The sequence below is a fragment of the Vulpes lagopus genome, chromosome 8 (genome assembly GCF_018345385.1).
Source record: "Vulpes lagopus strain Blue_001 chromosome 8, ASM1834538v1, whole genome shotgun sequence".
In the NCBI taxonomy this organism is placed as follows: domain Eukaryota; kingdom Metazoa; phylum Chordata; class Mammalia; order Carnivora; family Canidae; genus Vulpes; species Vulpes lagopus.
In genome coordinates, this window is record NC_054831.1 from 73,336,901 (window position 1) to 73,357,240 (window position 20,340).

Sequence of the window (20,340 nt, forward strand, 5' to 3'; positions counted from 1 at the left end):
AGTCCAGCGATGACCCTCATCATTAATCCTCCAGAACGTTCTGGAGGATACAGTGCCAGTGAGTCTGGGAGACACATGCATAGTTGAACAGCGCCCTATGCAACCCCCATGCCGATGCCAATGCACCGCCCTGAGGGCCATGCTCCCAAGCTTCTGAAAAGGAACTAAGAGCAGCAACTGACCATGGATGCAGTAACAACACGGCATATAACTCAGACACAGTTCCAGGGACTACAGGACTGCTATTACAACTCCTGGTCCCATATACTTATTTGGTTTTATATGGTTTCTTTGTGCTTTCATCTGTGTTAAACCACAAAAACAGGAATGAACTGGTGTTGAACTTTCTTACTCAGCAATAAGTAATATTCATCCATGGATACAGTAAACAATTGCGAAAACACAAAGGGCTCTATGCATTTTATTAGGAGGTGTGTTTCCAAGCAAATTTTGTATTCTCCTGTTAATATATTTAGCTACATTTGTAATAGATTTATGCTGTGTCCAAATGCATAACAATAATCAACCACAATAAGTAAATACCAGACCTTTTTAATACTTAGACCCTTACAGCCATAGGAAATTTAAATGTACGTACAGATTTTTGCAAGGATAAATATAATTCCCAAGGACAACAGTCTGTGGGAATAGAATATGAATTCAGAGGAAAAGGGAGAATGAGGTAGAAATTCCAATGGTTACGGAAGGCTCAATTCAAGTACTTTTTAAATGGGTGATGATCGGTATCAAGTCTCTGTGGTATTCAGTTTCCACTGGTTATATTTAAAAGAATGATGTAAAGTTTTATTTAAAGATGTCATATTTACAATAAGCTAGAAATAACATCCTTTGCAACTCTTAAATTATGATGAAAAATGTTAGCTATCAACATAAAGTGTGTGAGGGGATAGATGGCTTTCTTTACAAAACTATTTTAGTGGGGGGGAATCCCTGGGTGGCTCAAAGGTTTAGTGCTGCCTTCGGCCCAGGTCGTGATCCTGGAGTCCCAGGATCAGTCCCACGTCGGGCTCGCTGCATGGAGCCTGCTTCTCCCTCTGCCTGTATCTCTACCTCTCTCTCTTTCTCCTTCTCTGTCTCTCATGAATAAATAAATAAAATCTTAAAAAAAAAAAAAAACTATTTTAGGGATTACATGAGCAAAAGCCAGAACACTGGCCCCTCCAAGGTAAGCTCACCCTTCAGTTCCTAGTGTGGGTCTTAACATTTTGCAAGAGAAGCTGGAAATCTGGATTTTCTATGTACAGTTTACCTATTTTTGTAATATGTTGGTTCAGAAATTTTTTAAACTGTGCAGGCCAAACGAAACACATCTGGAGGCCAACATTTTTTCTACCTTGACTCTGAGCAATAGTTACCATCTTCTGTCAACTTTTCCATATGCTGATAGGAGAGCCACTCATTCAAAAAACCCTCACTGAACACCTCCTAGTGTTCCAGGACCCAGGGACGGCAGAAATACAAAAGTGCCCTCAAGGAAGATAGATAACCTTTTGCAATACCAGCTGTTAAAGTCAGTGCCAGTTAGATCCCAGGTACAGTGGCCATGGGACCTTGGCTTGAGTGAGTTTAGGAATAAATGGTTTATTTGTGAAAGCTTAGTGGGGGAAGACAAGGCAGGAGTAGAAGCATCTTGAACAACTAGCACAAGATGTGACTTCAGCGCTGGTGACTAAGCAACGTTACCTGGGGAAGGCTCCTTGGAAGATGGCCAACCAGGCAGACAGAAGCAAAGAACATAGCAGGATATCTGAATGCAAAGAACACCCACAGTGAGACAAAACCCAGCCCCGCTCCTCATTTTCAGTTCCTCTGTTAAAAACAGGCACATGATGGAAATAAACCATTGAGACAAGATCCAAAAATAATCTTAACTGGGCATAAAAGCTCATATAAAAATTCTTCCTTTAATCACTTCTGGAAGGCAGCTGAAAGGTACGTACACCAAAACTCAGCCTGTAAAGCAATCAACTTAATCTGTTTCTTTGAAAGATTAATTAAAACTGAGATTACCGATGGTGGCAGATGAGCTGGGGCAGCCGACGGGGCACAGTGGAGATGGAGAGAGAAATTGTTTTAAGATCACACAAACACAGCTGCAGGCCAAACGCGAAGATATTGCATAAAACCTGCTTCTTCCTAGGCCCTATAATTCCAATTCCTGGGGATGACGCTTGAGTCAAAAACCCAAATCTCAGGAACAGCATGCAGCAGGACTCCAATGCGCCAGGCATGCAGCCCGCCCTGTGGGCAGTGCCAGCAGGGGACCTCTGGGGCCTTGAACTTCTGAGCCGCAACAGCTGCAAAAGGACAGCCACAGCCCAGAGGGACCAGCTATGGGAGCAAAGAATACAACTGTCACTCTAAACTCAAGCAAGATTTTAAGTGCTTGTTTAAAACAATGTCAAGGATCTGCCCAGGAAAGGCCTCGATGAGAGGCAGAGATGAGAAACCAGAACAGTGGGGCGCCGGGTGGCTCAGTGGTTGAGCATCTGCCTTTGGCTCAGGGCATGATCCTAGGGTCCTGGGATCGAGTCCCACATCGGGCTCCCCATGGGGAGCCTGCTTCTCCCTCTGCCTCTCTCATAATAAATGGAAGGAAGGAAGGAAGGAAGGAAGGAAGGAAGGAAGGAAGGAAGGAAGGAAGGAAAAGAAGGGGAGCCTGCTTCTCCCTCTGCCTCTCTCGGAAGGAAGGAAGGAAGGAAGGAAGGAAGGAAGGAAGGAAGGAAGGAGGAAGGAAGGAAGGAGGAGGAAGAGAAGGGGAGCCTGCTTCTCCCTCTGCCTCTCTCGGAAGGAAGGAAGGAAGGAAGGAAGGAAGGAAGGAAGGAAGGAAGGAAGGGAAAGAAGCCAGAACAATGGGGTGACACTGTCCACAGAGCCCCGACCCCACAGGGAGCTGCTAGGAAAGGGAGTTCTCTCCGAAGGAGAACTGCTCTAATCTCCCCACCCCCTGCCACTGGCAGCAAGAAGGAGATTACGTAGGAGTTAAATTATGGAAATTCTGGTTTGGGGATCCGGAATTTGAACACGCTGTTGTTGGATGTAAGCTTTAGTATTGAAAAATTCTCTGTAGCACTCACCAGAAAAATGACAATTTGTGCAACAGTTGCCAAAGTTCTTAAATCGGCAAGAGGAGCAAAGGGAGACAACGAAGACACACAAAAGAGGGGACAGCAGCAGTGTGAGGAGGAGCCCCTGGGACTGGGCTGTGGCCTCCTGCATCACTCCCCAGTCAAAGTCCACTGGGGCCTCCGTCTGAGAAGCCCAAGACATGGGCTCCCTGGTGCTGAAAAACTAGCATTGCTCAAAGGCAACAGAACGTTCCCGACCGCCCCAGACACCAGGCCCTGTCCTGATGGCCCCCACCAGCCACCTGCCCTCCCTGCATCTCTCTCCCTACCTGGGTGCTGAGGAGGCGGAGCCCAAATTTCGAGAGTAGATCATCTCTTATGTGGTCCTCCTCACTCCAACAAGCTCTTATTCTCCTGGCTTGGCCATTCCCATCCAATATCCTGTAATGACCCTCATGACAAATCTCATTTCGGGAGGCTTCTACTGCGTAGATTATGGATCCAATGGATACTTATGATCGCTTTATTTTAGGAAGGGAAGAGAGTCAGGATTCAAGGAAATACGCTAAAATGTGAATGTCAAATGTACTGTTTACACCACAGTAATAGTTAAGAGTACAGACCCTGGAGCCAGCCTTCATTGTCTCATCTGTAAAATGGGAATAACAATCATAGCCTGCTTTGCGGAGTAGTCATGAAGGGTAAATGAGAGAGTCATAAAGCACTTGGAACAAAATGCGACATAAAGCAATATGTGTTCAAATAAAACTATATAACCATTTTATCTACCATCAAGAAGCAACTACAAATTACACCCAAGTCAGGCTGGAGGGACACCGTGCTACAGTGAATAAGAAGCCCAGCTCCCAGGTGAGATGCCACTAGACCCCAACAAGGCCCAAACCCCGTACAGTAGCTCTCCTTCCTGCTCCCCTCCTCTGCTCCCCCGACCACACCAGATCAGACCCCCGCACTGGAACCACCATGCCAACCCCCCAGCTCTCCTGTGGGCCTGCAGGCCCTCCCAGCCCAGTCCCCGTACCCCAAACACCAAGGTCAGTTTCTAACATTCTAACTTTAGAATATTATATTCTGGGATGCCTAGGTGGCTCAGCGGTTGAGCGTCTGCCTTCGGCTCAGGTCATGATCTCAGGGGTCCTGGGATCGAGTCCTGCATCGGGCTCCCTGCATGGAGCCTGCTTCTCCCTCTGCCTGTGTCTCTGCCTCTCTGCCTCTCATGAATAAATAAATAAAATCTAAAAAAAAAAAAAAAAGAATATTATATTCTAATAGCTTATATCATCAGCTAAAATTAAACGCAATATTGCCTCAACTTCAAAACTCATGATTTGACCCTGTACCTACTTTATAACTGTACTTCCTGCTCATTTCCTTCTCGACCAGTGACCTGAGCCCCACCCTTCACACCCACCCACCGTCCCCCATGGTGATACCTCCAACCTGGCCTGTTCACCTGGCTGTGGCTCCTGCCTCCAAAGCTGGACACCCCCCCTGCCAGGCTTCAAGGATTGGCTTCCGTCACATCTCCCAGCCAGCAGAATTACTGCCTCCCCTTCCAGCTCGCAGGGCGTTCATCCCTGCTTAGGGAAGGCAGAGGAGAGTCTTGTCGGGAGTTGGGAGTCCCAGCTCTGCCGCTTACTAGCTGAATGTCTCTGGGTCAGAAAATTAAGATCTCTGAACCCATCTCACTGTGGCTGAGAGGAGAAATGGGGATAATATATGCAAAATGCTTGGTTTAAGTTCTCTTCACCTGCCCTCTCTTGTGGAATTTATTACTTCTCTAAATTTTATTACAGCTATTAGGCTTATAAGTTTTCTTCCTACTGACACTCAAAGTTCCTTGAGTGTGTATTTCAGTGTTTCTCAAAGGACCCAGCACAAGGCCTTACACTTCGTAACAGCGAAACAACAATTTATCAAATGAAGGAGGAGATCAATGGGATATTTTATACTTACTCTTTATTACTATTTTTTTTTTCAGAGAGGGGGGTGGGGGAGGAGCAGAGGGGGAAGGAGAGAAAAAAATCCCAACCAGGGTCCATGACCAGCGCAGAGCCCGACGCAGGGATTCCACGACCCTGAGATCACAACCTGAGCCAAAACCAAGAGGTGAACCCTTAATCGACTGAGCCACTCAGGTTCCCGGAACTCTATATTATTTTTAATCATTCCTCATTTTCACCCAAGTTGTTGTTAATGACAGTACAGATATCCAGATGGTTCTGAGGGGAAAACTCTATTCTAAGTCTTGAATGATTCAATTCCATTCATTCAAAGTTATCTATTTTCTCCTGGCTCCTTCATGTATCCTACTACCAGGAAACCCTGTACTTGACGCTATGTGGCCTACAGAAAGACAATGCCTATTCCCAAATTCACCCACTGGCATTGTAAGGACATTCTAACAGGCCTCACAAATTTAACCAACTGGTATGTTTTGTTTTTCTTTCTTTCTTTTCTTTCTTTCTTTCTTTCTTTCTTTCTTTTTAAAACTTTTATTTATTTATTCATGAGAAACACATGGAGGGAGGTAGAGACACAGGCAGAGGGAAAAGCAGGCTCCCTGCAGGAGCCTGATGCGGGACTCAATCCCAGGACCCCGGGATCACACCCTGAGCCGAAGGCAGACGCTCAACCACTGAACCACACAGGCGTCCCTTGTTTTTCTTTAAAAAAAAAAAAAATATTTGAAAAACATCATCCTGAAAAGGAATATTTTATTCATGCCAGTTTAAGTAGTGACAGGAAAATATTCAGTACTCAAAATGGAATGAAAAAAAAAAAACGGTCAGCATGAATTTCCAAAAGCATCTGGAAAATTGGCAAAAGATTTAAGAATGCAAAAGGCAACCGGTGATCCCAGCTGGGGTGAAGTTGCCGTCATAATTACATGTGATACCAACCCTAAGGACTGCTTTAGGAATTCCCAAAAACAGTACTCTGGAAAGCTCATTTACATAATGATTCCCACTTAATCCAAAGAAAGCACACCTACAACTTGTCCCCAGGGTCCCAACAGTCTTTAAAGCATTTGATTTTGTATTGAGAATAACAAGAATCCAGGCAGAAATCTGACTTAAAACAGAAGTTAAATCTTCCCCCTATAGGTAATAATAGGTATAGGGACTAGGGTATAATCCCTACCTATACCATGACCCAAGAAAAGGGTTTCCTCACCCTGGGCAGAAGAGGGTGGTGGCTCAACACATCAGCTCTAGAGCTGGCCAGAACGGGCTCGAACCCCCACCCCCCCACCCCCATTCAATGGCAGGCTTTGAGCCCATTAGCGACCCCAAACTGAATCCCATCCATCCAACTCATCAAGTCAGGATAACGTACAAGCAGCATTTCACTTCATGCACACTGAACCTAACTAACTAGGTCCATTTGGAATGTGGTGGGCCAGAAGGACCACCTGGTGGGGACAGATGCACCTGCATTTCAGACCAGGATCAGCAGCTCACTAGGTGTGAGGCCCTCTACCCCTCTGGACTTCTGCTTCTTCCTGTGTCATTTACACATGCGACTGGATGCTCCTGCTCTCATGCAACACGAGCATAGGGGCTGAGAGCCTGGACACAGAGTTTCAGAAGCATCCCTAGGGGCCATTCTGTGCCCTGGCCTTGCTCTCTTATTTGGGTTTTGCTCTTACATTCTATCCTATTCTGTCCCTAACTAGTTGTGTGGGCCTGAGCAACATGCTGAACCATTCTGTGCCAGGTTTTGGTGGTGGTGTTTGTTTGGGTTTTTTTTTCCTCTGTAAAACACAAAGATAAGCTGTATATATACACAGCCTCTTCTAGCTCTAGAATCCTACCTGTCAGAGAAATCCCTTCCACTCGGGACTAAAACAGAGACTGAACCACTTTATAGTTTTTCAGTCCCTTGGTGCACATCACCGACAAAAGGAATGCAAAAATTCTGCATCGGCTTTGAAAATGAACAGAGCTTGCCGAGCAAGTGCGTTATAAAAGGTCAAGTATAGGATAAACATTACGTATTCGTTCCTGCAGAGAAGGCAGAGCAGTCGATTGGTCATACCCATGACTCAAAAGGAAATTCCATCCAGGACCACCAGTCATCCCTCAAAGTTAGTCACCCTGCACCATGGGACCAGGGCGGGGGGGGGGGGGGGGGGGGGGAGGGGAGAGGTGGTACATCCCATGGCAGCACAAAAATGACCTACAGGGAAAGTGACCTTTTTACTGGGGCTCCCGGAGAGCCACTATAGGTCTGTACACTGAATTCAACACCCCCACCCAACCCTGCCTAAATCCATATGGAAGACATTGAAAAAAGAGAAAACCACAGGTGACAATCCAATGGCACAGATTTTGTGACCACTCTGTCCCCAGCCTTTTCCCCCAAGAAGGAAGGGGCTTCAGACAGCTTAGCAGTCTGACAAGGACACCAGGGTCAAGAAGAGACAGTTTCCTTATAAATAAAACTTTCAAACTCACGGCCATTAACACTCACCCAAAATAAATGGACGAGAGCCAGCCAGGAAAGGGCACGTTACTAAAACTGGCCCTCCGGCCTCCGAAAGGCTCAGCAGAATTATTCTTGCTGTGAGGAGAGGAGGAAGGAAGGTCTGGTTATTGTGCCAACGTGCTGGGAGGCACATAACTAGGTCACGGTCCCACTCGGGCCTGCCTGCTGCGGGAGCGGGTCCCACTCCTGCTCTGTGCTCAGCATCTCTCAGGAAGCCACTGGAAGGTGCCCCTGGCCACACAGGCCCCGCCACGGGAAGCTGAGGCAGGAGGCTTCCAGAGTACATGACATTCTAGAGAGCCTGTTCCACGAGCAGTGGTCTAGCACACATCCAGGGTTGTGTGAAAGCGTGACAGCATGAAAGACACCTGGGACACACTGCAACCGTCCACCCAAACCCTTCAACTCACACCACAACCACACACAGTCCTTTAACTCAGGAGCTGGTCATTAACCCGGGTGACAAGCCCCTTCTCTTGCGCCTTCCAGGTCCTGCACCACATGGACTGGAAGCATCTTCGATGAGCACAGGTGCATCTCGGGCAGCTCCCTGGGATGGAAATCATCATGCAGATTTAATGAAAATCTTCACCAGTGGAATCACAAGCCTCACCTTTTCTCCAAGGCTCATAAAGCATTTCCTCCAACAGCAGAGTTTTTAGGAGAACATGATGCAACTCGGGGAGCTTTGTAATGCACTCACGTTCGTGCCACATCTCACGACTTCCTTGGGCTGTGACGTTTTTCTTTTCAGAGCAGACAGACCTCCACGTTGGCACAGTTTATCCAAAAAAATTGTCGGAGCCTCTAGCCCCAGGCGATCACAGAGCTGCTTAAGGATACCTCAGAGGGCTTGCCACTGTGCATCTTTCACAACTTATTAATTTAAGAGGCACGTTAGATGAGATGTGCTCTTGCTTTTGCTTTTAACCTCTGCAATTAGCCGATCTGAAGCTCTCCTTGAGGCTCTTAACATCACACAACAGAGACACAAACACTGACAAGTGCCAAAGTATTTCCTGCAAAAGCAGGCACACCAGCACATTCCAGGGCTTTCTCCTCCTCTGCCTTTACCTGACACTGTTTATCTGCAGACACAGGACCTAGAAGCCACGTCTGAGGGAAAAAGTTGAATGTGAAAAAAAAAAAAAGTTGAATATGAGAAAACTATTAAGTTCAGGGCTGACTCAGGTAAAATTCTACAGTAACAAGGGCTTAGAAGTCTCTTCCTCATCAGGGTTCCTGGGTGGCTCAGTCAGTTGGGCATCTGCCACTGGCTCAGGTCATGATCCCAGGGTCCTGGAATCGAGGCCCACTTTGGGCTCCCTGCTCAGCAGGGAGTCTGCTTCTCCCTCTCCCTCTGCTGCTCCCCCTCCTTGTGCGCTCTCTCTCTCTCCATCAAATAAATAAATAAATAATTTTAAAAAAGAGGTCTCCTCCCAAAGCATAGGGGAAAACAACCCAGTGCCCCAAAACAGTCTCCCAAAATATTGCTCAAGGAGCCACAGGATACAGACATCACTGTAGAGTGGACATCTCCAGAGAATCACCGCTCCAGGTACCGCCTGGGGCCGCACACAAAACATGAGCTGCATAAGAGATGCTAAGTGGCAGGTGCCTGCAGAAGAGGACGTGAAGCCCAGGAAAGAAACATCTGAGGTTCTTCCCTGCCCCTAGAGGCTCCATTTCCACGCTGTTCACTCATGAAAGCGACGTGCTACTGGAAGGGACGGGAGGCAGGCGAAAGAGGTGTTACTACCGCCCAATTTTTAGAGATGAATATGATATTTCAGAACTAACATTCCGGAACACTGATTTTGCAATTATTATCACCTGGTTAAAATACACACCTACAATTTATAGTAAGAGCTTACAATGTCTAATATACATATTACATCTTCTTAAGCTCTCAGTGAAAGTTAACTGTTTTATATGCTGCATATAGTGTGTGCGTGTCAAAACATGGAAAAATGTCACTATTACTGAGAACAGTAATAATTGTAAAAGAGAATAAGTGATGGGAAGGTTATCTTCTTTTAGGTCCTTATGATTTCAGTGAAGTATTAAAACCAGTCTCTTGTGTGTAAATTGTACATAAAATGTCTTTTCTGATAACTAATGGATGATTAGAATTTTTTAAAACTCTAGGAAATACAGCAAGGCAAAAAGGAGAAAATTTAAGCTTTCTGTCATTTCAACACCCCAAGAGGGGATTACTATCACTATAGTTGTACATACTTCCAGACCTCTCCCTATGCATATAATTATGTTTTTCCACAAAATTGGGAGCATGTTATTTGATAACTTATGTTTTTCACATTAAATGGTGTGTGACTTACTTATGCCCTAAAATCATATTCTGCATCATGAATTAAAGCCTACAGAGTGTCACATTCTACTGAGGTGCTAATATTTTATAATATTTTATAAATATTATTAAATGAGTTGTTTCCAACTGTCAATTACTATAGGAAATACCAGTGGATGGATAGAGAGATAAACAGATTTCCTTTTTTCCATAAAAGCTTTATGGAGAGGGACAGCTGGGTGGCTCAGTGGTTGAGTGTCTTGCCTTCGGCTCAGGACATAATCCTGGGGTCCTGGGATCAAGTCCCACATTGGGCTCCCCATGGGGAGCCTGCCTCTCCCTCTGCTTATGTCTCTGCCTCTCTGTGTCTCTCATGAATAAATAAAAAATTTTTAAAGCTTTATGGATATATAATTTGCAATTCACCAATTTAAAGTAGACAATTTAGTGGTTTCAGTATATTCATAGTACGCGCAATGATTGCCATAATCAATTTTGGGACATGTTCATCATCCCGCCCAAAAAACCTGGCACATTTTTAGCAGTCATTCTCCACATTCCCTCAAAGCCCTTCCACCCCTAGTCCTAGGCAACCAACTAATCTGCTTTCCATCTCCACAGATTTGTCTATTCTGGACACATCTCATAAATGGAATAACACAATTATTGTTTTTTGGTGACTGGCTTCTTTCATGTAATCTAATGTTTTCAAAGGTTCAATCATACTGTAGCATGCATCAGTGTCTCATGTCTTTTTACGGCTAAATATTATACTTTCTATGGATATACTACATGTTGTTTATGCATTGACCACTTGACGAACATTTAGGTTGTTTCCTCTTTTGGGCTAGTATGAATAAAGCCCTCAACATCCACGTGCAAGTTTTTGTGTGGACACATACTTGCAGTTCTCTTAGGAATATATCTAGGAGCAGAATTGTCAGCTCATATAGTAACGTATTTTAACCTTTTAAGCAACTGCCAGACTGTTTTTCAAAGCAGCTGCACCAATGTAGCTGCACTACATTGCCATCAGTAGTGTGTGAGGGTTCCAAGTTCTCTCTATCTTCACCGACACTTATTATTCTCCATCTTTTTATTATATTCATCCCACTGGGCATGAAGTGATCTCTCTGTGGTTTTGATTTGCACTTCCATGTTGGCTAACAATGTTGATCATCTTTCCATGTGACCTACTGGTCATGTGTATATTTCTTTGCAGAAATGTGTACTTGGATTCCTTGTCCATTTTCCATTGGGTTGTATTTTAATTACTGAATTGTGTTTTATATTTTAGATAATAGCTCCTTACCATATTTGCAAAAAAATTTTTCCCATTATGTGGGTCATCTTTTTACTGTCTTGACCAGGTGTCCAAGTACAAAAGTTTTCAGTTGGATGAAGTATTATCTATTTTTTCTTTTGTTATTTGTGCTTTTGGTGTCCTACCTATGAAACACTGCTTACTCCAAATCATGCAGACTTACACCTGTTTTCTTTTACGTGTTTTATAGTTTTAGCTCTGGTATATAGATCACAGATCCATTCTGAGTTAATTTTTGTATATGGTGTGAGGTAATGATCGGAGTTCATTCTTTTATGGAGATCCAGTCGTCCCAGTACTATTTGTTGAAAAGACTATTCTTTCCCCCATTAAATTATCCGAGTACCCTTGTCAAAAATCTATAGATCATAAACGTAAAGTTGTATTTCAAGACTCTCAATTCTGTCTATTGATCTATCTATGTCTGTAAGCCAGTGCCACACTATCTTGATTATTGTAGCTTTTTAATAAGTTTTGAAATCAAGACATGTCATTTTGGGAAGCCTGGGTGGCTCAGTGGTTGAGCGTCTGCCTTCAACTCAGGTCGTGATCCCGGGGTCCTGGAATCGAGTCCCATGCCAGGCTCCCTGCCAGGAGCCTGCTCCTCCCTCTGCCTGTGTCTCTGCCTCTCTCACTGTGTCTCTCATGAATAAATTAAGTCTTTAAAAAAAACACATGTCATTTCTCCACTCTGTTCTTTTTCAAGACTGTTTTGGGGTCCTCTGCACTTCCCATATGAACTTCAGGATCACCTTGTCAACTTTTGCAAAAAGGGCAGCCAGGGTTTTCATAGATATTATGTTGACTCTGTGGATAAATTTAGGGACTTTTGCTATGTTGACCCTATTAAAGTCTTATTGGATTACACTAATACAGGATGTCTTTCCATTTATTTTGCATTTAGTTTACAGTTACAAGTCCATTTCCATTTAGTTTGCAGGGTATAAGTCTTGTACTTCTTTGGTAATCTTATTCTTTTTTATTCCATTACAAATGAAATTGTTTTATTAATTTTGTTTTCAAATGGTTTATTGCCAGAATATATATATATATAATTGATTTTGTATACTGTACATTATATATTGATTTTGTATCCTACAGACTTTGATGAACTCATATTAAGACTAAATAGATTTTTAATGGAGATTTTAGTGGAGTTTAGCATTTTCTCTCTATAAGACCATGTCATCTGTAAGTAGAGACAGCAAATAGAAAATTATTTTATAATCTGGATGCCTTTTATTTCATTGTTTTGTTTTTTGCCCAACTGTCCAGTCTAGGACCTCCAATGCAATGTTGAATAGAAGTGGCAAGAGCAGATATCTTGCCACCTCCTTGATCTGAGGAGAAAACATTCATTCTTTCACCATTAAGTATGATGTTAGCTCTGGGACTACTCCCAAATTCTTAACTGTTGGAATTTTTGTGGGAAGATAAAAAGGTCATTTTAGTGTTTTACCCATTCATGAAAGTCCTAAATGTGCCCATTTCCCAATGCACAGTTTCCTCAATATTTATTTCTCTAACACAATTTCATCATCCTTTGTACTTGTAATAGGTTGGAAAGGGATAGTGACGTATCAAAAGGAAATCTCAGGTGGTTGCAAAGTTCAAGAAGTCTTGAAATGGATGGAATTTTGAAATCCAAAGCCTGTGTCTGATGATATAAACACCTGCTAATATAAAGCCCAAGCAGTGGGCATTAAGTGAAAGTCAATTTGACATTTCCCTGAGCTTGTCACTCAATTCACTGCTAAAAGGAAGACTTCATTCTGAGCCTATTCTGAAATTCTGTGTCAGTTTTCCTGCTAGAATGTTCCCTGAGTTCTCATTCTCCTTCCCACCAAAATTAGTTCTTCCACAAAAAGCTCCTCGCAGTACTAAAAAAAAATTTTTTTTCAGAAAATCTATTCTAATTGTATTTAAATGTGCAAATCCTAGAACAAAGAGGGATTTGACAGTTACTTAATTTGATTATTTAATCACCCCAAATACCTCAGATCAAAAACTATACTCTGAAATACGGATTATCTGGTTTGACCCCTAAACAAATTATATTAGAGCAACATCTTGGTTAGCTGAGTTATATAGTTAGAGGTACAGGGGGAAAAATCTGGACTTGAAAAGACATGGCTTCAAATTCGAGGTCCTTCTGTTCATAGGTGTACGTCTTTGGGCAATTATTCATCCTTTCTGTGTCAACTGCTAAAAATTTTTCAAGAATAAAAACTCCTGGGGCAGCCTGGGTGGCCCAGTGGTTTAGCACCTGCCTTCAGCCCAGGGCGTGATCCTGGAGTCCCGGGACCGAGTCCCACGTCAGGCTCCCTGCATGGAGCCTGCTTCTCCCTCTGCCTGTGTCTCTGCCTTTCTCTCTCTCTCTCTCTCTCTCTCTCTGTCTCTGTGTGTCTCTCATGAATAAATAAATAAGATCTTTTAAAAAAAAAAAAGGATAAAAAAAGAATAAAAACTCTTGCCTTGTAGGGATGTTGTGAAGATCACATGACATGCTATTCATAAAGTGCCTGGAACATAGTAGGTGCTTTTATTACTAACAGCAAAAATAATTCTTAGCTAAAGTGTTCAGGAAATGGAGTAGTTTGATCCACTGTAATTTCTAGTTTTCAAACTCCTGTGGCTGAAAATCCTCCAAAACAATCTTAGTTTCTGCATCTGTTTTATGGTAGACAGCTACGTCTTCCATCTCATTCCTAAGTAGTTCATGTGTAAGATCCCATGCAAGTTACCAAGAGGTGTGTCCGGCTCATCCACAAGTACTTTATAACCTAGAATAAGTGCAACACGTGCAGTAGGACTTTATGTGAGTTACCATTACACAGTATTTTAGGGACAGCAAGTGCAGGAGTTTGAGCTAACTATGCAAGCAAGCAGGGACTCGGCACACATTCTCAACCATGGTTTTCACTGATAAATTCCTTTTTTTTTTAAAGATTTTATTTATTTATTCATGAGAGAGACACACACACACAGAGAGAGAGAGAGAGAGAGAGAGAGAGAGGCAGAGACACAGGCAGAGGGAGAAGCAGGCTCCACACAGTGAGCCCAATACAGGACTCGATCCCAGGGCTCCAGGATCATGACCTGGGCCGCAGGCAGATGCTCAACCGCTGAGCCACCCAGGCGTCCCTCACTAATAAATTCCAAATCTGAGCCTATGCAATGGGTGTTAGCTGTTTTCCTCCAAAGGGTAGCACAGGAAAAAGGCCAATGAATGGAAAGCTTTACCTTATATCCCCAATCTCCCCGGAAAAGCCACGTCTGCACTCTGAAAACTAATCAGCAACGGCCAAACTCCTCATCTCTCCCATTTTAGCATGCTCCTGACACAGGCTAATTGGCACATCTGAAATCGTCCAATTAACAAGATGATGAGAACTGCCCAGCGCTGTGAAGGTGAACCCGGGCTGCTTCTGTATGTGTGCCACACCACCGCCTTCCGCAAACTCAGTCTGTGATTCTGATCAGTCCTGAGAGGTCTCTGTCCTCCTTGAAAGCTTAAGAACGAGTCTTAAGAACAATACATTTTCCTAGCTATGAAAACTGTATGCACCTGACACAAGCTCCTATCTCAGGAAGGCCAGCACCCCACTGACAAGCAGGGAAAGAAACCAAGGGAGCGGAGACATGCCTGCAGCAGAGCAGTTGCTGGGAGGGGGACTGGCTCAGGAAGGTCAGGGGACACTCCTTCCAGAGTCAAGGCTGGATGCCTCCCAGGACCCTGGGGCTCGGCTCAGCTGAGCCCCTGGCCTTCCCGAACAACACAAAACTTAATTAAGCAGTATCAAATATCTATCATACGCAGAAAGCATACACACACACACTCGCACACACGCACAGGGCTGTCTCCTAATTAGCAATGTCAGCCACAGAAAACCATTCATCAACAACTAAAAATCATCAAACAATGACAGAAATAAATCCAACAATAATTTAGCAGATGGGTCCTCCTCTACTTGGCCTCCTGGAGGGAGGAGAGACAAGCCGCTGGCACCAAAGGACGAAGGCCACACGGTAATAAAGCACAGAAAACGAGGCCAGCTCCACAGCCACCTGCGCTCACCCGGGGGCACAGCCCCTGACAGCAAGGGCTCACGGTGATTGAGTGCTCACTCCGAGGCAGGGCTGTGCCAAGAGTTCTACCTCTGTCAGTTCACTGAATTCTCGAGACAGCTGAGACAGGGGCTCCCCATTACCACTCCCCCAACCTCCCTGAGAACTGGAGAAGGAATCACAAACAGGCGAAGAAGGCACATTCAACATGTCTATTCATCTGGAAGGAGAACCTACATGCCTTTGTGTCCCCTAAAAAGTCAGCATTTCTAATCCCAGTGCCATCTCAGAAAGAGCCCTGCACACAAAAGTTCCAACTGTTTACACCAAATCTGCCACCTTCCGCTGTGGGGTCCTGTGCAAGGCCCCCAACCATCCCAGGCCTCTGTTGTCTCAACCCAATCAAAGAACAAGATGTTGGCAAGACCCTTTCCAGTGTCCACATTCTCGAGGCTTCCAAATCCATGATGTTCCTGCATCTACTCAAAGCCACGTGAGGACCCTGCGATACAAACCCCAGGCTGAGCCCGGTTACCAGAGGAACCTGAGAGATGACATGTTTCACAATAAAGCGGCGTGTTTTTCACGTTCTTCCTGCTTCCCATTTAAGAAGTGCTACCCATGGGACGTCTGGGTGGTTCAGCAGTTGAGCGTCTGCCTTCAGCTCAGGGTGTGATCCCCGGGTCCCCGGATCGAGTCCCACACTGGGCTCCATGCATGGAGCCTGCTTCTCCCTCTGCCTGTGTCTCTGCCTCTCTCTCTGCATGTCTCTCATGAATAAATAAATAAAATCTTAAAAAATAAATTAATTAATTAAATTTTAAAAAAAGAAGTGCTACCCAGGATTTTGCTTAGAAAATTGCAGGTTTTTATCACCTTCATCCAAGTCTTTGGCTGCAAGCACATGGGAAAGGGGGCAGCATTAATACTGTGGCTTTCCGGGGCGCCTGGCCCATTGCTGGTGCCCGATGTACAAAAGTGACCTCCTTCTACAATTATTTTGAAGGTACAGCTAGTTCTTTGCACTTCCGTCCCCCTTTTTATTTCCCTAAGTCTAAAGAAAAGACGAAGGCCTTCGCCTAAATCAAAATGGAAGAAATTCATAAAATGCACCTGCTACTTTCACACAGGTATATACTTTTCATCGTTTTCCTCTCAACCTCAAGCCACTCACGTGAAGCCAAAAAGAGATGGGCAAATGACCGGCCAGCCGATTATATCATTATTCAATTTGTGAGGCCTTACATGAGTTCAGGAGCGCTCTTTAAAAATAGGTTGATTTGGGGGCAGGCACCATGATGGAAATCAATCCATTTTATAAAAGCCATAATCACACAAAAAGCAGAAGTGCCATTACGTTATCTGCTTCATAAAAGGAAGGACTATTCAGCCTCCTTTCTGTTGTCAAACTGGATAATTATGACATAAAATGGGCCACAAGTGATTGAAACCTTGCAGCCTTACGAACCTTCCTCTCGTTCTTGAAACCATGTATCCGCTCAACTGGCAGCTGGAACAGTATTACAATAAAGGCTCTGCTGCTTTCAGGGCTGTGGAGAGAAGGGTTTCATGTGATCTGAAATCAGATCTGACTCCTCTCTACCCTGCTCCCAGTCCACCCCCACTCATGGTCACCCAGGCCAAAGGCTCACTTGTTCTCTTTTGCACCCCTTCATTCCTTGCGATGCCAGCCCTAAGACACGGCAGGTGCATGGCCCGTGACCCGCAACATCAGAGAAGAAACCACATGAGCAAATGCCTCCCTTTCTCCAGCTCTGCGGGACCATGTAGCAAATATCATGAAAGGGTACCTTCTAAGAACTCCTTGAGGAAAGGAGCGGTTGTGACCTTTTCATTTTTGTGACCATAGGGCCTATAATATACCAGGGGTGGGTGTGTGTGTATGTGCATGTTCCTGTGATGAACTGCAGTCTTACCTCTTTTCAGTTTGACACTCCAAATATTATTTCTGGCTACACTTTGATTTACCAATTACCAGGAAACTAAGCGATCCCTGCCCTTCGTATGCAAGGACAACATCTCAAAACACATCCCCTCCTTTTCTTTTTTTTTCCTTTTTTTAAAGTTCTCCTAAGGATTTATGCTGATCCATTCACTTTGTGACACATTTTTGAAAGCTATCAAACTGGGAGTTAAAGGTGTCATATTTGACCATGAAGCAGTGTGACAAAAACAGGCTCGAAATGAAGTGATTTCAGTTAAGATTTATTGAGCATTTAATATATGCCAGGCATTATGTAAAAATAAAAACAAAATAACAGAAAAAGCACAACCTTGCACACTTTATCTCACCAAAACCTCTTAGCAATCTTAGTGTGTGTCATTGTTATTCCCATTTTATGAATGACAGAGGCTCAGCACTCCACACACATATGGCGGGTGAGTAGGAGAGCCAAGAGTCAGGCCTACAGAGGGCTGTACCCCCATGCACAGACCATGACCTACTTATAAGAGCCACTGTGCTTTGACGTCAGCATTGGCAGCCAGGAAGTTGGCCGCATGAAGATCAAGCTCTTTGCAGACGTTGTGCCTAAGATGACCAAGAATTGTAGGCAGTTCTACACTGGAGAATTCAGGAGAGTCCCTTGTCTCAAGTGAGGAAAGGCCTATGACGACCTGTCATCATTCTAAGTCTCCTCCTTTTTAGTTATAGGAAAGATAGGGTTCCAACAGGCTACAGAGGGAGCACCTGCCACAGGGTCATAATGGGCTTCATGATTCAGAGTGGGGATTTTGTTAATGGAGATGGTACTAGAGTTGTCAGTATTTACTAGGGGGGCCGGGGGGGTGGGGAGGGCATTTGCAGGTAAAAGTTTTAAACTTAGACATTCAGCTCAGCTCCAGGCCTACTTCAGTGGGCCCAGTACAAATGACAGGCAGTTCTTCATCACCTGCTCTAAATGTGATTGGCTGGATGGGAAGCACATAGCATTTGGGGAAAAAAATAATCACTGACAGATTTTTTGTGATATGAAAGATTGAGAATGCTCCCAGAGACCCCAATATTAAGCCCAAACCACCCGTGGCGATCTCACAGTGTAGGGAGAGGAAATCCAGATCCAAAAGTGATCAGGCCTTGCCTTGCTCTGGATGAGGCTCATGAGTAAAATAATCTGGATTGGCCCTTGTGTTGGCTTCTCTGCCTGCTGCTACCCTCTTTGATCAAGGGACCTTGGAAGTCTCATAGATTCAGAACCCAAGATGCTCTGTGTTTAAGTTTACAACTATAAATAAAGTTATCTTTTTTTAATTCATTATAATACCGAGAAAGCCTGTAGGCCACAGCATCCAGGGAACACCTCAAGTTTTTGCAGACTAGAACCTCAGATATTTCTTTTTAAATATACCCAAAAATGTATGCCCATGCCTGGGTAATGTTTACCACACAGGATATCACAATACAAGACTTCCCCAAGTATCCAATACTTTCAGTATTCAACAAATTCTAACCACTAACCCTAAGAAAAGTTTAATCAATCAGTAAAATCCCTTCGATGTCAGGCTGGAAGGGTGGAGGGGAAGGTTTTATAATTAAAAGGGATCAGACCAGCTATGTAATAACTTACAGGACCCAGTGAAAAATGGGGGCGGGGTGAGGGAGGAGGGAATCCTTGTTCAAAAAATATTAAGAATTTCAAAACAGAGGGAGAAATCCATTAGAGGAACACCAGGCCCTGTGTCACTGTAAAGCCCACACACCCAGAAGCTGGCCTCAGAGGGCACTGGTGTCCAGGACCCTAGTGGTTACTCTGGAGTCCAAAGGAATGAGGCCTGATGGCCTGTGAGCTCAGCTGCATGTGTCAGATGCTTTCTCCAGAATAAAACCCAGGCAGTCAGGACCTCAAACTGGAACATGAAACAGCTTGGCTCCAAATATCTCTGGATGTGAACTCAACACACATACGGCTTCAGCTGCTTCTTTATGCGAAGGTGTCGCCTGCAATAGTGGGAAAAGGTCATCCTGCACACACATCGTTAGAGAAACAGATTTCGAAACACATCCTGAAGAGAAACAATAAATACCGTCATCTATCACGCTGGCATGTCTTCCTTAACAGAGCAGGTGTTCAGAACTTTTCGTGTTTCTATTGGCTCTTTCCTGGTATTTTCTAATGAGCAAAAAATACAAAGAAACTGCATGAGGCCCATAATATATGATGGGGCCTTTATTGCACAGCTAATAATGCTTTTGTTTAATTGCCAAGCCCCGAGAAAAAGTCAATCTGAGCTAACAAACTTTTGAAAAGCACCTATAATACTTTGTTACTCTCGTAACAAAGGAAAATACTTATTTTCGTGTGATTGGAACAAAGACAATTTTTTTAAAAGTTCAGTGAAAAAAAGATCACTGAGCTGGAAGTCAACAATGGAATAATATCTGTCCCCTACTCATTGGACAAGCCACTCAGTAACCAGCTCAATACCGGCTCAAACAGGAGGAATAAGGATAGACGTCACACTCCTGTGCACGTTTGACTAGCCATGTCAGAGAATAAACCAGGCTTGATCTGAATTCCTGGATATCTGCCTGAACTGCGCATGACCTTTTGTTAATAGATACCTAAGCTATAAATGATATGTATTTTATACTTCCAGGGAACACTAGAATCTGTTTGCCAGAACTCTAGGGCGAGCCCTCTAACTCTTTTCTTTTGCAATAGTCTGATTTGAAATCTTGGGGTTCTCTGGATGTGCTAAAAATGATTTTCTTCATTTCTGCTGGTACAGAAATAGCAACCCAATAACCAAATGGATCCTTAACCTGTAAACTAGTCATTAGGCCCCATCCTCATTCAGCACAGAGGTTTCTGACGCGCAGATCCCAAGTCCCAGGCTCCTCACCTGCACACTGAGCATAACACAACTTCCCAGATCAAGCACTTAGGCAAGGCCTCCAATGCACCCGCAAGAGAGAGGGAAGCTCTGGAGACCCAGCAACAACAGTTATGACACACAAGCACACAAGTTCTCTCTGTCAGTGCCCCTAGGGCAGTTGTGAGCCAGGCACAGCCTTCCAG

At 44.2% G+C, this 20,340-nt stretch overlaps 1 protein-coding gene and 1 pseudogene across 3 annotated transcripts in view; one reads left to right on the forward strand and one right to left on the reverse strand.

Moving 5' to 3' along the window:
- The window catches only part of CAMK1D (calcium/calmodulin dependent protein kinase ID), a 433,707-nt gene that overhangs the window by 395,669 nt on the left and 17,698 nt on the right, over positions 1-20,340 (reverse strand). The window lies entirely within an intron of this gene.
- LOC121496968 lies at positions 10-18,416 on the forward strand (annotated as a pseudogene).